The 21840-nt window shown below is 42.2% G+C and overlaps 1 long non-coding RNA gene across 1 annotated transcript in view; it reads right to left on the bottom strand.

Annotated features, from left to right (window-relative positions):
* The window catches only part of LOC128830564 (uncharacterized), a 31833-nt gene extending 25603 nt beyond the window's left edge, over nt 1-6230 (bottom strand). Inside the window, exon 1 of the long non-coding RNA XR_008443604.1 lies at nt 5907-6230. This is a non-coding gene — a long non-coding RNA (uncharacterized LOC128830564). The remainder of the gene's footprint in view (nt 1-5906) is intronic.
* Nucleotides 6231-21840: the final 15610 nt, after the last annotated feature.

Below are 21840 nucleotides of genomic sequence, written 5' to 3'. Positions count from 1 at the left end.
GCAAACTTCAAACTCGGTGTCCCATCCTCATGTTTTACTCATGTGAACAGTACCATTGAGGTCAAAGTATTTCTTCTTGTGAGTAAGACCTTGCAGGCTTAGGCCATGCCCATGTTAATAGGCCCTCATGAGTAGCACAAGCTTTGCTCAAATAGAAAAGAAATGCTTTAACCTAAGGTGTGAAGACTTGAGAATGTGGAACTTGGCATGTACAGCAGAACATTCTGTGACACTATCAGCTGCACTGTTAAAGATGGATGCTGTGTACATGCATGCATGGTTTGTTACCTCCACATTTACCTTGCTGCAGGAATTTATTTGGCTGCTGAAGCAGGAGACTGTAGACTCAAGAGGTTTAACAACTTTGGGGCAAGGGATACGGAGATTTAAGTGCAGGAAATTGCTTTTCTCCAGACTAAGAAATATATAACCACCTTTGTAGCTCCAAAAGCCCATTCGTTCCAGAGTGGGGAACATACAAGTCACAGCTCTCTTTGATGACTCTTGTTACATGCAACCTATTGGTAATACAGTATGATAACCATTCCCAACCCACCTGTGTTCCTCTGAAATTATAAGGGCTCACATTGGACTACAGTGTCAGCTTCAGGTCATTTTTAGATTTAAAGGGGCAGAACCAAGTTAAACAGTCATGATCCTGCTATGTTGAATGAGCAAACTGACTGATGGAACTGGAGAGACTGGGAGGAGGCCACCCAACTGCCACTTAAAACAGGTACCTTACTGTTGGAAAGAAGATATACTAGCCTCTTTCTAGCAGAGAACAAATTAGTTAAGGGAAAATGCGGGGGGGGGGGGTTATTTGGAAAGGAATTTGGAAAAGAGTTATTTGGAAAAGGTTATTTGGAAAGAGGATGCGTGGAAGCCATTACAGGACTTGTGGCTGGAAGGAAGAAGTACCTGTTGTGAGGACTTTAAAGAGGGTCAAGTGGCTCCATTTTCCCCTCAAACAAGGTATTCTGATCAGCACCCAAACGCCAGGCACTTGACTAAACCCAAATCTCATCTCTGAAACTTTGAATTTCAACTGTAACTAAATGCAAATTGGAATACAATGGATCAATAATGTAATCAGCATAAAGAACAATTAAGCATAGCACAGTTAACTTGCAGACATTCATGAAATTGTAGTGACTTTTGCTTTAAACCATGGGTCAACCCAATGTAACTCAAAAGCAGCAGATTTAATACAAACAAGAGGAAGTACTTTTCACAAAATGCACAAGTCACCTGTGGAACTCATTGCTATGGGATGTTGTAAGGCCAAAAGTATAACTGCGGTCAAAAAAGAACTGGATAAGTAGATGGAGGATAGATTCATCAATGGCTATTAGCCAAGATAGTCAGGGATGCAACCTCATGCTCAGGTTGACCCCAAACTTCTGACTATCAGAAGCTGGGAGTGAAAGACAGGCATGGATCATTCTACATTTGCCCTGTTGAGCACACTTGCCCTGAAGCTTTGGTATAGGCCACTGTCAAAGACAGGATACAGGCAGGGTGGCAACTCATATATTCTTACATAAACTTGTTCTTTGACCCAGTCACTCACACTAAAATACATGCAATAATACTGTATATGTGCTATTAGTGGTTGTCTGCTGTCAGCTTAGTTTAATAATACTTAATGGTTCTATAACCTGACCATACTGATCCTTCTCCATCTTACCTACAAACCCCTCTGATTAACAACAAGCCCTACTGACCATTTGTGGTACCATCCTTATTACAGGGCCCCCTAAAGTTTCCATCAGTTTAATTTAGTGTGGATATCCTTCCCTTAGGGAAAATTCTTCATTTTCATAACCTTAATTTTCCACTTCTTTGCCAGTAACTCTCAGATCTGTCTCACTGATAGAAAGCCAACATATTTCAATCAAGTAAAGGTAACTAACTAATTGCCTATGGGACATATAAAGCCTGAGTGAGTCTAAGCTTTCTTCATTTAAAAGCTAGTAAAAAATGAGCTGGAGATGCTTAAGACTGGATCCCATTATCAGCCTTAGTCCAGGATAGTTTTCAATTCATTTTGAGACATTTTAAGTAACACCTGAAACCAGAGCAAAGATCATCTCTTTATGGGTTTTCATTCCTAGCTGATTTGAGAGGATCACGTTATTAGGCAAAGTGTGCAAAGAACTTCGTGTTATCAGTTGAAAGATTTTAGTTTGCCAGGTCTGCAATTAGTAGATTCTAAAACCCAGCCACACTTTTATTTTCCCTAGGAAAGACTCCAGTAATGCCCATCTGTTCACATAACACATATAAGATGATCAGTAATCTTTGTCAGTATATTCAAAATTTGGCTGCTAAGGTGTTTTGACGTGAAAAGTAGTGCATGCCATATTGTACCAATTTCTACATCCTTACACCCACTGCAAGTAAAGAATTGATTTCAAGATTATGGTGCTGATGTGTAAAACCTTCATAGACAGGGCTTTGATTATATCTTCAAGTGTATATCCATGTACAGCCTGCCTAGATTAACAGCGCTCTGGCAAGTCTCTCTTTCTGAGTCCTGATATCCATGGACACAGAATGCTTGGCAGGGCCGGCTCCAGGCACCAGCAGAGGAAGCACGTGCCTGGGGTGGCACATGCTAAGGGGCAGCATTCCATCCATTGGTGGGGCGGCAGTCCAAGCGTCTTTTTTTTTTTTTTTTTTTTCTTTCTTTCTTTCGGTCCGGCATTTCAGGCAGCAGTCCGGGAGGCTTTTTTTTTTTTTTGGCTTGGGGCGGCAAAAATGATAGAGCCGGCCCTGATGTTTGGGGCTACAACTTTTTATCTTTATGATCCATGAGTTTGAAATACGTTTCCTTGTTTTGTTTGTGCATCAAAGTACTAGCCTTAGTTTTTCCTTTCTGTAAAATGCTGGCATTTTTCTAACATCCTCCATTCATTGTATTACCTTTATTAGATAGTTTCTATCATTCTGGAAACCCTGGGCCAAATTCTTCAGTGATGTATGCAGTCACAACTTCTCCTGATGTCACGAAAGCGCTACCCACTTACACCATAAATTATTAGCCCTGACTACATAAGAGGCACACCACATACAGTTACAGCAGAGAAAAAACCATGACAGACACAAGCAACACATGGTGAGACAAAGCTCACTCTTACTTTCAAGACGAACACAACAAACGTGGATAATTAAAAGGTTAGGCAATTAGATCAGATTACAGTAAATGAAGTATACTCTCCGCTGCCCTCCTCACCTCCTTCCAAATACAGATCTTAATTGTTTTGAAATGTGTTTACATCAGCGTAAACGTAATAGCATCTGCATTGACCAATATAAAGTCAGAATCAAGAGAGAGCTGGAATTAAGAGCAAGTGGGCCTTGTACTTAAATCTTCTATTTTAAATTTCTCAATTGTAATGTAATTGGACCTACTGGATATTAACTCTTTTCCCTTTTCTACCAAGTGCACTAAATGAGAAAGGAAGAGTCTTTCCTGTTGTACAGGCTTTTATACTCAAATTTACTTCAAGGCATAGGTTATCATTCATCATAGCTTGGATTGCTTCTAATAATGCTGCAAGCATTTTACAAGACAGCAAAAATCTTGATTATTAGCAATTCAGTTTTTAATCTGCAAGACAAAACCAGAAAAACATCCTTTAAAGAGATAATTGCTATAGAAAAATAAGCAAACAACTAGCCTTTCATTTTCATGTGCAAAAATGGCTGTTGGTTAGAAGTGAATTGTTGCACTGGGGCAGGTTTCAAAGCTCATTTCTTTCCAATGCTGTACTTAAAGTGATTTATTTAATCCACAGGAATGAACCTTTCTTCCCCCATGTGACAAGCAGGATTCACATGGAGGAATTAATACTTCAAAAACTGAAAAAACAGCAATGAACTGAGAGAAGGATTTTTCTATCAGAGATGGTTTCCTAAATCCACCACCTTTGCTTTTGTGAATTATTTTGTCTGTCAAAATGCATTACACAAACCTATAGCTATTTAAAAGCCGGAAATTAATAATAGCTGACACTTCTTTTTGGACTTCTCATGCAGCGTGTCCTGCACCTTTCATTTTTTAAGCAAGCTTTGATGTGTTTTCTTTTGAGACGTTTTTAGAAAATGTCACATCAACCACTGGACCAAGTTTATTCATCCTGTACGTAGAGGTGCAGTATTAACTTCCATCTGTATGTTTGTGGCAAAGGGAGAAGCTAGACTTACCACCACCACCTTCCTTGGGAGTCTAGCCAACAAGATGAAGGCTCTGACAGCTTTAGATCTAAATTTTCTAACCTGACCAGGAATGCCTCCATTTTTGGGGTGCTTAGCTTGACCCCACCTTAAAAGGGTGCCTGATTTTCAGAGGGCAGGTGCTTAGTACTTAGTGAAAATCTGATGCCTTTAAGGTTACTCCAGCCTGGGCACTCAAAGGTAGTCTCATTTGAAAATGTAGGCCCTTGATTGCTGCTGATCCTTAATCCTTAGTAGCCACACCAGTAAAGGCAGTTTAACAAAAGCACTGCTGCAGCATATCCCAATCACCATGAACGCAACTTTTTCGCAGGGATTATTTGTACTTTTTGGGCTGGGATGGCCCCTTACATCTGTGACCTGAGGTGTCTAGGGCAGCCCACACTGAAAATGCCAAGGTCAGGCCAGGCTAGGGTGACCAGATGTCCCAATTTTATAGGGACAATACAAATTTTTGGGTCTTTTTCTTATATAGCCTCCTTTTACCCCCCACCCCCGTCCCGATTTTTCAAACTTGCTGTCTGGTCACCCTAGGCCAGGCTACAAAAAGGAGAGCAGATTCTCCCAAACCTGGTGGTTAACACTATACTTAGATTCACCAGCAGGGGTGAAAGTAACACAGAAGACTTACCGGTACAAGAGAAGCATGATTGAAAAGAAAATGGAGATGATACAGCTGCCTTTTTATATCCCTTGTCACGTGGCGTGTACATCCTTTGTCCCAAACACAAGCTCACAGCACATGGGTATGGAAAAGTACTTGGAGTCGCTTGTCCACAGGCACATTCCCACCTGTCCTGCTGCCTCAGAGGCATAGTCCCTGGCTTCTCTCAATGGGTTCATTATACTGCTGATTGCCCCTGATAGGCCATCAAGCAGGCTAGATAGTGCCGATGTCAATCTGTCTGGGGGGGGTCACCCAGAAACAGCACAGATGTGAGATACAAATATACCACACTTATAACTCGTGAAACAAAGATGATACGAAAATATAAACAAGATTATCATATTTAGAAAATCCTAACTTTTCCACTGATACCTTACATGGCATATTTTGTAAGATTCATTGCAACTTTGTAATATTGGGATCAATATTATTATACATGGTCAGACATATTCCATATAGCATCACAACTCCTTTCTCCCAACACAACAGAAGCTGCTGTCCCCTCCCCCTTGAGCCTCTAATAATTATAATTATTTATTATTTGCATTACCAAAGCACCTAAGGACCCTAGTCATGACCAGGACTCACTGTGCTAGGTGAAGTACAAACACAGAACACAATCTACTCTGACGCCGCAAGAGTGCCTCTGTCCATTTTTTAGCATTTTCTTGTACCACTTACTTATGTACTTCCTCATGGTTCTCCCCGTCCCCAAACATTTCTTGTTTGTGGCTAGAACAGTTTCAAAGAATTGTTATTTACTCCAATAGTAAATTAGTCACAACCTTATACAGGTCTCACAACTAAACAGGTGGAAAGCTTTAATGATTCTTTAAGAGCCTAGCATAGCACTGAAATATGATTCTTAGCCCAGATTCCATCCATTGCAATGAGAGATTCCAAATCAGCTAAGTGGGACAGAGAATCATGTGTATTTACTAAAGTTCTATATACCAGGAAAGCAGCATAGACATTTTAAAATAAAAATGCAACTCACCTGGGTTTCAGATTTCACTGCAATCCTAATCTCAGACTGGGTGTAGTGATAGGTTCATGGAGCTTCACAGACCTTTAAAATGATGCACTCCAGTTTACAGATTTGCAGCAAAAAAATCAGTTTTGGGGGTGTCACTCAAAACTCAGAATCTGGCTGCTTTCCTTTTGCTTTGAAGCTCGCGGTTTGTGCAGACTCATATGGTACAAAACAAACAAAACCCTCGTACAACACTCCTGCAAAATCAAGCCTGATGATTTCTGTATAGCCAACCTACAGACACATGGCCTCTACCTGCCCCACCTTCTGCTTCCATCTGAAAGGGCCTCCAAGAATTCTACAAAGACCTGAAGGAACGGCTAACAAGTTCTGCTCAACTCCTCCTTATTCCCCCAACAACTATTAACTTTAAGTAACATATTTCAAACATTTGCCACTCTCACTTTTTGTCTATAATGGGACAGCTACTTAACATATCAATCAGACACCCATCTGTGCATTGTTTTAAGTCAAGCTGGTCTATTGCATCTTTTCACACTTCAGTTAAAAAAAAAACGTTGATGCCACTTACAGAATTCATGTTTTTAAAAAATCTGATTAACATTTTACCTTTCTTGTTCATCATTAATCATGAACAGTTATGTAGGTCACTAGATGTTTCCCACAGTAGGTAAGTAAATCCTGTTATTTAGCCCTGCAGTGCCAAGTATCAAGACCCAAATAATTGAACGTGTGTGTGTGTGTGTGTGTGTGAGTGTGAATGAGAGAGTGAGATTTTGTGCAAGGGAAAGTAAATAGTAGGGAGAGATGTCTGTATTTCAGCTTCTTCCAACCAGTCTGGGAAGCTTTTTGGTGGCTTTAAAAATTACATCAGGACTTAATAGCTATGGTTTTCAATTCCTTTGTTCTTTCTGGGGTGTAGCAGTTTCAGAGCTAAGTTTAAAAAATGGACGGTACATCCCCTTTTCTAAATTAAATTGTCTATGTGGAGCCATTTACTAATGAAACTTATGCATGCCACAACCACATCAGGCTTCTATAATGTTATACAAGTCCCAGCTGCTTAGGGACTTTAAAGAGAGAGCATCACCTGCCAGACTTAAAAGTCTATTCCACAGCATCTGTTGAAACAGGAAGTCAACTTTAGGATAGCCATCAGAGGCAGAAAAAGATAGGGCTCCAGTGAGAACACACAATCTGTAGTAATCCTCCTTTATGAAGCATTCAAATCCATTAAGGAGCACAACCCCCTGAAGCACATCCAAGACATTGCACTATTCAGTGCCTTCTAAAATAACTCTACCTACCGACAACCAAAAGGTAATTCATAAAGTAAATCTGAATTCACCCTTAGAGAGGGGTAACAATATGGCAGATGAGACTATCCAAGGCATTTCAACAGCTGCATCATTCATTGCAAATGACCATTTAATGTTATGCTTGACGGACCACACCAGCTTTGCTCAATTGTCTTGAAAAAACATAGCAGCCAAGACACAAAACTCTACCTGACCATTCTTTACCTAGACCATTGAAAGAAAAGATATTTTTGGTTTAAAAAAAAGTGACTCATCCCAGGCATATGGGCAGTAGAATTATTTAAGGAGACGTGGGCTTGTGACACTACACCCCATATTTGTCATAGTGATATTATTATAATATGATTATGGCATAATTATGATCCATTTGGTATAAGATGAGTCATGTAAGGCGTCATTGGAAAAGTTATGATTTGTTGAATATGATTATCCTATTTCTGTGCATGTATCATTTTTGTATCTGAAGTTATGAATGTTGACTAGGTATCTGTATTTCAAATGTGCTCACTCTGGAAAACAGCCACAGCGAACCTTTCAAGTACAACTATGAAGAAGCCAGACAGTGCTAATGGATCATCAGCAAAGACAATGTGCTATGGAAGAGTTTAGCCTTCCTGTAACATTTCAGCCAGCCTGTAAATAATGGCTGCTACGACTCAGCTAGGGCATGTGACCAAACCACACAATACTGGACTCTATTTTGGGTACCTGTATTTTTCAACAAACTGGCTGGGCACTGAGTTTGGAACAAAGGGTTCCAGCCAAAGGTTAAAGCTATATAAAGTGGGGTGTGACATCATCTAGTGGTCTCATTCCCCTCACAAGAACACTCCTGGAAAAACCTGAGGAACAAAGACTGAACTAGGGAAAGTGCTGGTCCCAAGCTAAAAGGATTTATAGCCTGTATATGGAAACCTGGTGGAATACTTGTATCATCAGCCAGGGTGAGAGATTGCTAATTCATATCTAATCTTTCTAGTATTTTAGTCTTAGTTTGCGGTTTTGTTTATTTACTAGGTAATCTGCTTTGATCTGTTTGCTATCACTTAAAATCTATCTTTTGTGGTTAATAAACTTGGTTTTTGCTTTATCTAAACGAGTGTGCCTTTGAGTGAAGTGTCTGGGGAGAAAATTCTCAGCTTGGTTAACACAGGCTTGTTGCATATTCCTCTTCACATTGAGGGAGGTACGAACTATTTATGAGCTTACATTGTACAGATCCCTGTGCAGTGCAAGACCGTATAATTTTGCGTTTATACTCCAGTGGGGCGTGCATGCCTGGGGAGCTGGGAAATTGGCTGGTGTCTGCTGTTTGCACTCAGGTAGCTCAGTTTGTGTGAGTGCTCCCACCTGTTGTCGTGTTGAGTGATAGGCCCTGGTAAGGCTGGTTGTAAATCTCCAGCAGAACAGGGTGAGCAGGGTCAGCCCAGCTGTGTGCCTTAGAGGGGCGCAGTGGTTCCCATTTCTCCCAGACTGCACCCATCACAGGGCTCAATGAGACGAAAGCTCTGACTAGCTTTGGCCAAATTTGCTAAAGAAAGCAGATTTAGCTCACCCAAATTTTGCAAATTTGTGTTGATTCTAGTGTATTATTTTGGTCCAAAAAGGAAAATAAATTCAAAAATGTTAAAATGGTTCATTTCAACATTACCCTAATGAAACATTTCAATTTTTCAGTCTAGATTCACAAGGGAACATGGGCACCATTCACAAAGCCACTGGAGGAGGAGAAGGCAGTGGTGGTGCTGAAACCTTCCTGCCTTATACCCAATAGCCCTGTGGTTAAGGCACTTACCTGGGATATAGCAGACTTTGGTTCAAATACTCATTTTGGACCAGAAACTTGAACCCAGATGCTAGGTGAGTACCCTCACCACCAAGCTATGGAGAATTGGCCCATGCCCCAAATCCGAACTTCCAGTCGGAGACAGACAAGAGATGGCATTCACTGAGAGGGCCACAGCACAGGGAAATAAACATTCTGGTTTTTATTTATTATGATTTCTGGCTCACATATTGTGAAGAATCTGTAGGAGAACATGGATAAGGTGGTGGCTTATTAGTACAAGGAATTGTCCGGGAGAAGGGAAGACAGGGAGAAGATGATGAATGGAGCCTGAGGACTGACTGATATGTGGAACAGCTGGGGGATATCTCATCACATCTCCTTTTGTGTAACTTAATACACAAACTTTGTGATTTCCCATTCACAGTTCTCTGTGACAAACTTCATCCCTTGCCAAAATACCTTTGGGCTGTCAGTCAGCAAAATAGTTGCCCTTTGTGTGACTGTTAAGGCTTCAATATGTGAATGTATTGCTCTCTGTCTGACACCTAGCCCCATTACTGTTCCTAGAGATTTCCCTGTTCCACAGAATATTATTCAGAGATTTTTCATGGCATTGTTCCGTGGATGATATTTGTAAGAACAAACCATTCCTTTCTCTTGTCAGCTTATGGTGTGTTTCATCTCCCACTATCGCAGAAAGTGACAGCTTGATTATAATGTAATTACCTTTTTTAGTGAACTCAGTGCATAATTTTATTTCCAGATGGGTTTATACTGCTTCTATTTAAACTCATTATGAATAAGAGGACTGCACTGGAAAAATACAATGTTCACAATTATCTTTAAAAGGTGATCATTACAAGGGGCCTACAGCAAGAGAAGAGTGTCCACTATTACATTGTTGAAAAGATCAGTTTCTTAAACCTGAAAGTGTAGATGTGTTTGGGAGCCCTTTAAGACATTTATATGGAAATTTCAAAAATAAGAGTTTCATTTTCATTGCTTGGCATATTGTAAAAGCTAACACACCGAACAGCTTCATTGTGCAAGGAGAAAGTAACGGCAGAGAAGGGACCAGAGTGAGGAAGTGCATTGCTCAAAGCAGGGATAGTGCCAACTCATGATCAATAAAATTTAAATGTGTTTTTACTGAGAGAACTCCCCCCCCCCCCCCAAATAGCTCGTTTGCAAGTAAAATGGTATTTGTTGATGGTAAGAACTGCATGCGGATACATTTTGCCAAAGCATGTGATAAGAAAATGCATGTAAATCAATGGAACTCTGCAGCATGAAGTGTGGTTCTTCTCTGAAAACTGACTCACTAAAGTGGCATCCTGGGGTTCTGTGTTTATTTCTTCTCAGCGACTTCCAAATCAAATACACTCAATTCATAAGTAAGTGAATGACTAACTGCTACACAATCAAAATGGAATCTTACAGTCCAGGTGTGTTTTCTTGCTCGTCAACAGCCCTGATAGATTCTACGCTTGGTACTTGCATCACTTACAGGATTATTAACTAATGAGCCAGAAAATAATCTGGCTCCTTCTCTGTAAGCCGTGTCTGCTGTACAGTATTAACATAAGTCAAAAGTAACAAAAAAAAGTCATGAAAGTGAGCCTGAAGTCCCAGACAGAGATCATGAATTTAGCAGGGAGGTATCATTTTCACTAGAGCTGGTCAAATATTTTCTGAAAAAGTATTTGTCTGTGGGGAAAAATGTTGATTTGACTAATTCATGGTAATGTATTGATTTCATTAACATTTTCAATGGGAAATTATCAAAACAATTCAACCTATTATATTTCTTGGTATTTTATAACAGTTTAAATATTTTGGTAAGGTTGAAAGACAATATTGTGGAGTATTTCATTCTGAAATTCTGAGATTGCAATTTTTCATCTTGATTTGGCATAAAATGAAATCTCAAAATTCTTATGGGACAGGAATTCTTTTTTGTTTTAAACCAGCTCTAATGTTTAGATCATCCTTTTCCTTAGTTGAAGAGCTTGACTTGAAATAAATGCTTAATCAGAAAATATCATAAGTGACTTGCCCTCCAGGGGAATAAATGTTCCCCAAGGGTCAGTCCTAGGACCAATGCTATTCAACTTATTCATAAATGATCTGGAGAAAGGGGTAAACAGTGAGGTGGCGGTTTGCAAACAATACTAAACTGCTCAAGATAGTTAAGACCAAAGCAGACTGTGAAGAACTTCAAAAAGATCTCACAAAACTAAGTGATTGGGCAACAAAATGGCAAATGAAATGTAATGCGGATAAATGTACAGTAATGCACATTGGAAAAAATAACCCCAACTATACATACAATATGATGGGGGCTAATTTAGCTACAACAAGTCAGGAAAAATATCCTGGAGTCATCGTGGATAGTTCTCTGAAGATGGCCACACAGTGTGCAGAGGCAGCCAAAAAAGCAAACAGGATGTTAGGAATCATTAAAAAGGGGATAGAGAATAAGACGGCGAATATATTATTGCCCTTATATAAATCGATGGTACGCCCACATCTCGAATACTGCATACAGATGTGGTTTCCTCATCTCAAAAAAGATATACTGGCACTAGAAAAGGTTCAGAGAAGGGCAACTAAAATGATTAGGGGTTTGGAGAGGGTCCCATATGAGGAGAGATTAAAGAGGATAGGACTTTTCAGCTTGGAAAAGAGGAGACTAAGGGGGGAAATGATAGAGATATATAAAATTATGAGTGATGTGGAGAAAGTAGATAAGAAAAAATTATTTACTTATTCCCATAATACAAGAACTAGGGGTCACCAAATGAAATTAATAGGCAGCAGGTTTAAAACAAGTAAAAGGAAGTTCTTCTTCACACAGCGCACAGTCAACTTGTGGAACTCCTTACCTGAGGAGGTTGTGAAGGCTAGGACTATAACAGCTTTTAAAAGAGAACTGGATAAATTCATCGTGGTTAAGTCCATTAATGGCTATTAGCCAGGATGGGTAAGGAATGGTGTCCCTAGCCTCTGTTTGTCAGAGCATGGAGATGGATGGCAGGAGAGAGATCACTACCTGTAATCATTACCTGTTAGGTTCACTTTCTCTGGGGCACCTGGCATTGGCCACTGTAGGTACACAGGATACTGGGCTAGATGGACCTTTGGTCTGACCCAGTATGGCCTTTCTTATGTAGGTAATGAGTATTAGGGTATCTTGGAGCCTGTAAGCTTTAGGTCCCCATTTCAACTCCTGTCTCACTGGCATAGTGACTGATTGACAACGACGTTTGAAGGCCACCTAAGGTACAAGAAATGAACTGGGAGGGGATCAGTTTAATATGCCCACATCACAAACAATCCCCCATCATAATCTTTATAATTGACATTTTTGTCAGCTCAATAGAACATACCATTTACACTGATTAACACTCACCCCTAGGGTATGTCTACACTACAGGATTAATCCGAATTTACAGAATTTGAATTTTGGAAACAGATTGTATAAAATCGAATGTATGCGGCCACACTAAGCACATTAATTCGGCAGTGTGCGTCCATGTACCGGGGCTAGCGTCGATTTCCGGAGGGTTGCACTGTGGGTAGTTATCCCATAGCTATCCCAGAGTTCCCGCAGTCTCCCCCACCCATTGGAATTCTGGGTTGAGATCCCAGTGCCTGATGGGGCAAAAACCATTGTCGCAGGTGGTTCTGGGTACAGCCTCACCCCTCCATGAAAGCAACAGCAGACAACCGTTTTGCGCCTTTTTTCCTGGGTGAACACAGCAGACGCCATACCACGGCAAGCATGGAGCCCGCTCAGCTCAAGACAGCAGTCATAAACATTGTAAACACCTCGCGCATTATCGTGCAATTTATGCTGAACCAGGACCAGAAAAACGAGGCAAGGAGGCGGCGGCAACGGCAGCGCGGTGACGAGAGTGATGAGGACATGGACACGGACACAGAATTCTCTCAAATCGCGAGTCCCAGTGCTTTGGAGATCTTGTTGTTGATGGGGCAGGTTCTATCCATGGAATGCCGATTCTGGGCCCGGGAAACAAGCACAGACTTGTGGGACCGCATAGTGTTGCAGGTGTGGGACTATTCCCAGTGGCTGCGAAACTTTTGCATGTGTAAAGACATTTTCATGGAACTTTGTGACTTGCTTTCCCCTGCCCTGAAGCGCCAGAATACCAGGATGAGAGCAGCCCTCACAGTTGAGAAGCGAGTGGCAATAGCCCTGTGGAAGCTTGCAACGCCAGACAGCTACCGGTCAGTCGGGAATCAATTTGGAGTGGGCAAATCGACTGTGGGGGTTGCTGTCACGCAAGTAGCCAAAACAATCATTGAGCTGCTGCTACGAAAGGTAATGACTCTGGGAAATGTGCAGGTCATAGTGGATGGCTTTGCTGCAATGGGATTCCCTAACTGTGGTGGGGCAATAGATGGAACCCATATCCCTATCTTGGCACTGGAGCACCAGGGTACCCAGTACATAAACCGAAGGGGTACTTTTCAATGGTGCTGCAAGCACTGGTGGATCACAGGGGACATTTCACCAACATCAATGTGGGCTGGCCAGGAAGGGTTCATGACGCTCGTGTCTTCAGGAACACTAATCTGTTTAAACGGCTGCAGCAAGGGACTTACTTCCCGGACCAGAAAATAAACATTGGGGATGTTGAAATGCCTATAGTTATCCTTGGGGACCCAACCTACCCCTTAATGCCATGGCTCATGAAGCCATACACAGGCAGCCTGGACAGGAGTCAGGAGCTGTTTAACTACAGGCTGAGCAAGTGCAAAATGGTGGTGGAATGTGCATTTGGCCGTTTAAAAGGTCACTGGCGCACTTTATTGACTCGCTCAGACCTCAGCCAAACCAATATCCCCATTGTTATTGCTGCTTGCTATGTGCTCCACAATCTCTGTGAGAGTAAGGGGGGAGATATTTATGGCGGGGTGGGAGGCTGAGGCAAATCGCCTGGCTGCTGATTACACGCAGCCAGACACCAGGGCGATCAGAAGAGCACACCAGGAAGCGTGGCGCATCAGAGAAGCTTTGAAAACCAGTTTCATGACTGGCCAGGCTACCGTGTGAAAGTTCTGTTTGTTTCTCCTTGATGAAAACCTGTCCCCTTTATTGACTCATTCTCTGTAGGCAACCCACCCACCCCCTTTGATCACAGCTTGCTTTCAAAGGAAATAAAGTCACTATCATTTAAAAATCATGTATTCTTTATTAATTGATTATAAAAAGAGGGAGAGAACTGACAAGGTAGCCCAGGTGGGGTTTGGGAGGAGGATCAGAGGGAAGGAAAAGGCCACTAAAAAAAAGTTAAAATAATGACAGCATTTTGCTTGGGCTGTCCACTGGGGTGGAGTGGGAGGGTGCACGGAACCTCCCCCCACCCGCATTCTTACACGTCTGGGTGAGGAGGCTATGGAACATGGGGAAGGGGGGTTATACAGGGGCTGCAGTGGCAGTCTGTGATCCTGCTGCCATTCCTGAAGCTCCACCAGACGCCGGAGCATGTCTGTTTGCTCACGCAGCAGCCCCAGCATTGCATCCTGCCTCCTCTGATCTTTCTGCCACCACCTCTCATCTCGAGCATCTCTCCTCTCCTCACGTTGGTCCCTCCTGGCCTCACGTTCACCTGCATCTTTCCTATACTTTGAAACCGTGTCCTTCCACTCATTCAGATGAGCTCTTTCATTGCGGGTGGATTCCATGATTTCCACGAACATCTCGTCTCGCGTCCTCTTTTTCCGACGCCTTATCTGAGATAGCCTTCGGGATGGAGGAGGGAGGCTTGAAAATTTGCAGCTGCTGGAGGGAGGGAAAAAAGGAGAGAATTTTTTTAAAAGATACATTTTACAGAATAATGCTTATACTCTTTCACTATTCACATTACATAGCACATGTGATTTCTGTGCAAGGTCGCATTTTGCCTTTTAATATTGAGTGCCTGTGGCTTTGCTGCTAGAGATCACTGACACAGGTCCGGGCAACAGAATTCGGCTTGCATGCGGCCATGGTAAGCCATTGTCTTTCGGCTTCTGCGTCCTCCTTTCCCTCATACCAAGCAAAGCCTGTTGAGTGCTGCGGTTTTCCCGTTAACCTTCTGCAGCAAAAAATAAACTAACCCCCGCCCCATCCAAATCTCTGGGATGATCACTTTATCCCTCCCCCCACCGCGTGGCTGATATCAGGGAAGATCCCTGCTAGCCACACGTGAAAAGCTTAGCGCCAAACTCCCTCCCCTTCCTGTGCTTGTCTTACTACAGGGAAGGATTTCTTTTCAGCCACAGGCAAACAGCCCAGTAGGAAGGGCCACCTCTGTCCCCTTAATTAAATTCCCATATTTCAACCAGGTTACCATGAGCGATATCACTCTCCTGAGGATTACACAGTGAGATAAAGAACGGATGTTGCTTGAATGCCAGCAAACACCGGGACCATACGCTGCCAGGCTTTGTCATGCAATGATACCAGATTACTTGCAACTAGCATGGCATAGTCAAGTGTCCTACCATGGAGGACGGAATAAGGCTACACTGCCCAGAAACCTTGTCGAAAGGCTTTTGGAGTACCTCCGGGAGAGCTTCATGGAGATGTCCCTGGAGGATTTCCACTCCATCCCCAGACATGTTAATAGATTTTCCAGTAGCTGTACTGGCCACAAATGCATCCCAAGTCCTCAGGGCAAATTAATCATTAAAAAACACTTGCTTTTAAACCACGTTTTATATTTTAAAAGGTAAACTCACTTGAGGTCACTTCCATGGGGTCGTGGTCTTGGGTACTGGCTTGGGAGGGTACTTCAGTCAGGCTGAGAAAAAGATCCTGGCTGTTAGGGAGAACGGAGTGCTGGGTGCTCTCCGCAAGCTCGTCCTCCTCTTCCCCATCCGCAGAATACTCAGGTGTGGCTGATGAGATTACCCCCGCTTCGGAATTCACGGTCAAAGGTGGGGTAGTGGTGGTGGCCCCCCCTAGAATTGCATGCAGCTCAGCGTAGAAGCGGCATGTCTGTGGCTCTGACCCGGAGCGACCGTTTGCCTCCTTTGTTTTCTGATAGGCTTGTCTGAGCTCCTTGACTTTCACGCGGCACTGCTCTGAGTCCCTATTGTGGCCTCTCTCCATCATGCCCTTGGAGATTTTTTCCAAAGTTTTGGCATTTCGTCTTTTCAAACAAAGTCCTGATAGCACTGAATCCTCTCCCCATATAGCGATCAGATCCAGTACCTCCCGTACGGTCCATGCTGGTGCTCTTTTTCGATTATCGGCCTGCATGGTTATCTGTGCTGATGAGCTCTCTGTGGTCACCTGTGCTCTCCTGTGCTGGGCAAACAGGAAATGAAATTCAAATGTTCGTGGGGCTTTTCCTGTCTACCTGGCCAGTGCATCCGAGTTCAGATTGCTGTCCAGAGCAGTCACAATGGTGCACTGTGAGATAGCTCCCGGAGGCCAATACCATCGAATTGCGGCCACACTAACCCTAATTCAAAATGACAATATTGATTTCAGCGCTACTCCGCTCGTCGGGGAGGAGTACAGAAATCGATTTTAAGAGCCCTTTATTTTGAAATAAATGGCTTCGTTGTTTGGATGGGTGCAGGGTTAATTCGATTTAACGCTGCTAAATTCGAATTAAACTCATAGTGTAGACCAGGCCTTAGTGATGACAGCCCAGATCTGAGATTCTCTGCTTAGTGCCTCCTTGATCAAACAGGCATCTTTTGCTCCTTGCCTGCCTCTCAGATGTCAGATGGCTATTTCCCCTTTCAGAACATGCTATGTTCAATTTGCTTCAAAAATACCTTCTTAAAATGGAGAGTGTTTTATTTAGAAACCAAGTTTATTCAATGCAATCCCATATATTCTGGCCCTATCCCTTCCCTTTGCATGGTTTAGGTCACCTATCTAGTCTGACTAGTAACCAGAATATTCCCACCCTCCCTAGAGTAGTTCATCCATAATTTCTCCTGGGGCATTTGTAACCAGTATTTAAAAATTATTCCAGTCATGCATTTCATCATGTTCTATTGTTGTGCCAAAGACCTCAGTATATGAATTTAATTATTCATCCATTGGGGGCCTTTAGCTTTTCTACTTCCATGCTACCACTCCAGTACAAGTGAGTTCCCCTGCCACATCACTAAATAGAGATCATCACACATCACAAAATGGTTAATTTCCTCTATCAAGAAGGAGTTACTGACAGATTAGCCGTGATCAGTAACACACCTGACGTACAATTTTATAAAGAAATAATATGGTTCTAAATAAGAATTGGATCCTCAGACATTCAGTTAAAAATTATAAGCGGGAGTTTTTCCCTCCCATAACTTTTCAAATGACTAAAAGCTCTACAGTACAGCAACAAAATAAATCGTGCATCTACAATATAAAGGTAAGGAAAAAATATAAAACAGTGAAAGAAGTTGACATGTGACAAATTAGCTGTCCCTAATTGTATTGTGAGGGTTCTCAAAGGAAAAAGCACCTCTCATAATTACGTAGTGAATCATAAACCACCAACTCCAGACTCACCACAAAAATGCGTTGAAAAAGACAATTCAGAAAAGTTTTATTGAAACCAATTATTTACTTAAAGGAGCAAATAATTGGTTTCCAAAAGGATTCTTCAGTCTATACTTTCCAAAGACATTTTTGTGGTGAACTTAAACTTGAAGTTATTTATTTGTACATAAAGGAACCTATTCCCCAACCTCCTCTTTAGTCTCCTCAGTTGTTTTTGTAGATTGTCTATCGAGTGTCAGAAAACCAATTTCTTTGTGAAGACCACCCTCTTTTGAAGTGAATGAACTGAATGAGGTCAGATGGAGTTCAAGTATCTATCATTCATGGATGGTTTTCAATTTCCCTTTAGGAACTGTAATAATTAGTTTAGACAAGGCCCAAGTGTTACCCCTCTGTGGAGTGCTGAAGTCTCTCCCCACCCCAATTCTCTTTTTGACTCATCAGCATTGACTCATGAAGGTAGATAGAAGTCCTCACATCAAGACCCCTCCCCACTATTTACAATTGGGGTTACCAAATGCAGTTCAGGGATTCACAGGGTTACCACAGGCTGTGGAGAGTACAGGTCCCAGTCTGCAATGCTCAAAATGGTGGTTATAGATGGGTGCAGGCAGGGTAGAGAGACAGCTGGAATGATCCTGCTGCCCAGAGCTTCTGGGACCCAAAACTCCGCAGCAGGGACCCTTCCCCTTCCCCTCTTTTACAAGGGCACAAAAATCCATGTGGCATTCATCCCAGCCATGTGATTTTAGGGAAGCTATACAATCAATTAGGAAAGGCAAAACACAAGTTTGTTCAGATTTTTCAAAAGTAATCACAGATTCAGAGGAAGATACATACACAGCTAAGTGTTCTAAAAAACTGAAGCCCACAGAGCACCTGCAAAAGCGATTTAAGCAGCACCTGCTGCTTAGGGGGGTAAAGAAGGAACAAAATGGGGGCTCAGCCAGGGATACCCCTCTTCTCCACAGCATCCCCCAACCTGGAGCCACACAGGGCAAAGCCCCTTACTGTGGTGGCACAAGGGTCCACACCGTGCCCTCCCTCTCCACCCATCCTATGGTCTTGGGGAAAGACACTGCAAGGAGGTAGCAGTGGGAAACTTGAGCTGAGATGAGCAGCTGCAGCAGCAGTTTAAGCAGGGGGCTGTGGGACAGTAAATATGTCACCAAGCTAACTTCTGTAGTTTTGCTTCTGACCTTCTTTTCCTTAGGCTGACTGGCTCTTTGCTCCAGCCCCCTCCCCCACTCTTTCCTCAAGCCGCTACACCTCAGCTTCAGGCTGCCAGCCCTCTAGGCTCCTGTCCTCTCTTCTCCCCTGCACTATTTCACTTATCCCCCACCCCTTTATTCATTGTCCCTTACTCTATCTTGGTACAGTGCCTAGTGCAATGGAGCGGAGTTCTGTGTTGATCCTTTGGCACTACCATAATACAAGCAATATTTAATATCACCACTAGAGCAGGTCCCAAAAATCCTGACAAAACAATGTTTAGTCAGAATTTGCCAATTCTGCAAAATTGAAACATTCAACAGAGACTCCAGGATTTCATTGAAGTTCTGAGAGAACCCTGCCTGAAGAAACTTGCCTGCTGGGCAGATGGCCCCAGGGCTGGGGACCCCAGGACTTTGAGGTTAGCCCACCAAGCAGACTGCCTTAAAGTCAGGACTCCATTCCATTTTTTAGAATTAAATTAAATTTCCAAATCCTCCACAAAATGCAATTATGTTTCTCAGCACAGCCGTAGTCACCCCCACAGAAAAAGAAAGTGAATAAAAACTCATGACAAAGCCAAGAGCAGTGGTTGATAGGGATAGCAGGGAGCATCAGGAAACTTCAGCTTCTTAGCATGTATGAGACCCACAGCAGCTAACTACCAAAGGAAGCAGTGGATTCTCCGTCTCCTAATGTCTTCAAATCTAGACTGCGTGTCATTATGGAATATGTGTTTTAGCCAAACACGAACTGTTTGGCTCAATACAGAGTAAATGGGTGAAGTTTAACGACCTGTGATATACAGGAGAATAGATTAGATGACCAAATGGTCCCTTCTGTTCTGAAAAAAACACCTCTGTGATGCATTGAACTGCAAAGTATCACCCTGCAACTCCCATATTAATCATTTGCATATGGTTATGATATTTCATACAAAACATACCTTGTAAGGTATCATACGAAAGGTCATGATCTGCTGAAACTCATAGTTCTGTCAAAATATGTATATAGTATGAAGTTATGAGATTTTGCTATATGGTTGTTATTGAAATATGTTATGAGTCTGGGAGACGCCCACAGATGGCTCTCCAGTGGCAACAAAGGAGGTGACCCACACCCAGTCAGGCATCAAATGACCATCAGCAGCCATTGACCAGAAGGGGAATTGTAAACAAGAGATTTACAATTCAGTAAGAGACAGCTGTGCAAGCACCACACAATGGGCTTCCTCAACTCTGTGACTCAGCAAGGCCCACCAGGACATGGCAGGGCCAGTATTTTTCCAGAGATATGAATTGAGAATATAAAATAAGGAACAGTAGCACCATGAAATCACCTCTCTCCTCAGTCTTGTATCCTGAGGGCAACAAAAACACTGGGAAAACAAGTGTTTGAAAAGGGGAGATTGGACCCAGGCACAGAAGAGAATTCAGCCTGTATATTGAGAACTGTAACCTGTCAGCAAGATCTAGTGGCGTGAGAAAATCTGTTTGATTCAAATCTAACTGAGTCTGATAACGTTTTGGATTTAGAAAGTGTGATTACTTTTTATTTTCTTAGGTAACTATCTTGGACTTTTATGGTTACCACTTATAATCACTTAAAATCTATCTTTCTGTAGTTAATAGACTTATTTTAATATTTTATCCTTACCAGTGAGTACTTGGGGAATCTGCTCAGATTACAAAGGCTGGTGAACGTCCACTTTCCTTTGATGAAGTGGGGAATTAATGAGTTTGTAAGAGAAGGTCTTGAGCAGTGTAAGATGGTACATTTCTGGGGTGCAAGTCTGGGGGGATTTGCTGGTGTTTTCCTGTGTATGGTTCACAAATGGCTTAGAGCACATTTATGCAATTTAGCTGAGTGTGTCCCTGCATGTTGTTGACTGAGTGACCACAGCACCTGGAAAGGTTACCTGCTTTTCACTAGCAAAGCATCATAAGAGACAGCCCAGGCTGGAGAGTTAAAGAGGCTCAGCGGTTCCACAGTTCCAGATTGTACCCTGGGGATCCCACCACATATGCCCACAATGAATAAGCAAACCTTTATATCTAAGCATAAGTTCACTTGATGGAGGGGTGTGTGACATTGCACCCCCATAATGCTTTATAGTAATATTATTTATCAGTGTAAATATGACAACTGGAATATGTTTTATGCTAGATATGCCTTGTAACATATCTTTGCAAAGGTTATGATCAATTGAATGTATTCATTCTATTTGTATGCATGTACCATTTTTATATCTGAAGATAGAGTGTTGGCTCTATGCTTGTATTTAAAGTGTTTGCTATAGGAAGCACATAAGACAGATTTGGTCAACATAGCATGAAGGGGCTATTCAAGTAATTGGCAGTGCTTAACTAACAATGGACTTTGGGAGATGCCAATCCACATCTGAGCTTTCCTGGGAACCTTCAAAGTAACATGTAAGCAATGGCATCGGCCTGCAAAAAGCTGAATCATTCATAGGCATGTGACTTGCCCAGATGGCTAGAGACCCCATCTTGTGGCTGTGCTGTTGCACAAGAGAGAGGATGTAAAAGGCCCTGAAAACCCCTCCATTTTGTCTTCAACTGGCTCAAAAGATAGCCTCTCCACCCCAAAGAAATGCTTGAAAGAAACTGGAACAAAGAACAGTAAGTACTGGGGTGTGAGTGATTGCTGGACCCAGACTAGGAAGGAGTCTAGTCTGTCAAAGAAGCTTATTGGAACACCTCTGAGGTTGAGATTTACCTGCATTTAGTTTCCTACGGTATCAGGCTTAGACTTGCATGTTTTTGTTTTCTTTTGCTTGGTAATTTACTTTGTTCTGTAATTACTTGGAATCACTTAAATCCTACTTTTTATATTTAATAAAATCACTTTTTGCTTATTAATTAACCAAGAGCAAATAATTAATTCCTGGGGAAGCAAACAGCTGTGCATATCTCCCTATCAGTGTTATAAAGGGTGAACAATTTATGAGTTTACCCTGTATAAGCTTTATACAGAGTAAAACATATTTATTTGGGGTTTGGACCCCATTGGGAGCTGGGTATCTGGGTGCTGGAGATGGAAGCACTTCTTAAGCTGTTTTCAGTTAAGCCT

This window comes from Malaclemys terrapin, chromosome 1 (assembly GCF_027887155.1).
Source record: "Malaclemys terrapin pileata isolate rMalTer1 chromosome 1, rMalTer1.hap1, whole genome shotgun sequence".
NCBI classification, from domain to species: domain Eukaryota; kingdom Metazoa; phylum Chordata; order Testudines; family Emydidae; genus Malaclemys; species Malaclemys terrapin.
The sequence above is the reverse complement of the archived record's forward strand: the minus strand, read 5'-3'. Positions and strand labels throughout refer to the sequence as shown.